The sequence below is a fragment of the Herpailurus yagouaroundi genome, unplaced genomic scaffold (assembly GCF_014898765.1).
Source record: "Herpailurus yagouaroundi ecotype Mexico unplaced genomic scaffold, PumYag 165, whole genome shotgun sequence".
Lineage (NCBI taxonomy): Eukaryota > Metazoa > Chordata > Mammalia > Carnivora > Felidae > Herpailurus > Herpailurus yagouaroundi.
In genome coordinates this window covers 4510313-4511898 of record NW_024412406.1, presented here as the reverse complement: position 1 = coordinate 4511898, position 1586 = coordinate 4510313, and the positions used below count along the sequence as shown (strand labels likewise).

General features: G+C 42.6%; 1 long non-coding RNA gene across 1 annotated transcript in view; it reads left to right on the top strand.

Annotated features, from left to right (window-relative positions):
- LOC121038064 (uncharacterized) overlaps nt 1-1350 on the top strand; it is a 259619-nt gene extending 258269 nt beyond the window's left edge. Inside the window, exon 3 of the long non-coding RNA XR_005794123.1 lies at nt 1080-1350. This is a non-coding gene — a long non-coding RNA (uncharacterized LOC121038064). The remainder of the gene's footprint in view (nt 1-1079) is intronic.
- Nucleotides 1351-1586: the final 236 nt, after the last annotated feature.

The following is a 1586-nucleotide window of genomic DNA, read 5'->3' as shown; positions in this document are numbered from 1 at the left end:
GTTGTTGTCCCATTAACTCCTTATTTTACAAAGCTTGGGAAAGGCTGACTTGCGGTAAGGAGTATACTCCCCCTAGTGGATAAAGAGAGAGAAGACAGTATTTGATTCCTTCATTTGAGGGTTAATTACCGTTTCAATTTTTGAGCACTCTGTTTTGGGGCTTAGTTTCTCCCTTAAAAGCTCTACTTTGTTGCACCCAAGTTACCAGGGCTCCATCAAGTAGTCTAAGAAACTTTTTGTTGTTTATTCTTATCTCCACTGTTGTCTTTTTTTTTTTTCCCCATCATGATTATCTTCCTCATTAAAGTTATTCAGCCAACAGACATTTATTAAATGTCTGCCATGTGTCAGGCACAACTCTAGGCACTGGGGATGTAGCAGTGAGTGAAGAAAATGATTCAAAATACTGGCACTGGGAGCTTAAAATAGTATCAGATAATGTTCATTGTGTGTTTCCCACATGCCAGATTAGTACTTAGGGATTTGTAATTATTATTTAACCGAATCATCCCAACAGCCCTACGAGGAAGCTGAGAGGCAAAGAAATTTGCCCAAGATCACACATAGAGAGGGAGAAGTAAGCAACACTTCCAACACCTTCCCCGACAAGACCCCACAGGAACTCTGAACCTCGTGGCCCTGTTTTGATGTCCATTACAGCATTTTTTTTTAATTGCCTATCTCCTCCAACTAACAGGAATGCTTCATAAGAGCAGGGACTGTGTCTGCTTGTTCATCACCGTAACCCAGAGCCTAAAGCCTGCCACAGCTCTTTTCCAGAGTAATTTGGTTAAGTGGCTTAATGGTAATCAATGAGTTGAAAACTGAACTCAGGACTAATTGACTCCAAAGCCCTTTCTCTAACCGAGAAACTCTAACTTCCATGCGTATCCAAAATGCAGACAGCAACCCCTTACTGGTTGGCTCATTTGTGAATTATTTTGGAGTTCGGTGTCACCGCCAGGTTTTTTAAAGAGGAGGTGAAGATAACGGAGTCTAAAATGAACCGGATCTGATTCTTTAGAAGATTTAAAATCTTCGAACAGATCTTCATTTGCCTCTTCTCCTAAATTTTACAGCCAGAGGAGACAGCAAGAAGCCAAATCAACTCTGGGCCAGGTGGATTCCCCATTTAAGAGCCATTGATGCTTTGCGGTAAAGACCAGAGCGTGGAGAGAGGTGCTGGTGCCGCCCTTTCAGGAGCTACCCCTCCTGCGGTGAGTACAACCAATTCGTGTACGAACAGATCAATTTGCATGGTATTAGTTATTTATTTTATAGTAGTTATTCCCTCAGTCGTGGTATGCCCTACACCATTATTCGCCACTTGCCAAGTGACTTAAGAGCACGATAGCGATCATTCAAATCTATTAACCTTTCTTTCTGAGTTTGAAAGTAATTAGCAGCCTTCTGGCCTGCGTTGCCTAGGGCAGGATGGTGAATATTGAAAGAGTAATCTTGCCATTTGAAGTGCTTCTGGCTTGAATAAATGTTTGCTCAGTTGCAGCAATGCCCAGGTAATTCCTTGGTAATGAAGCAGGGATCACCTTCCAGTGCTGGGGCGCTGGGGCGAGCAGGAAAAATTA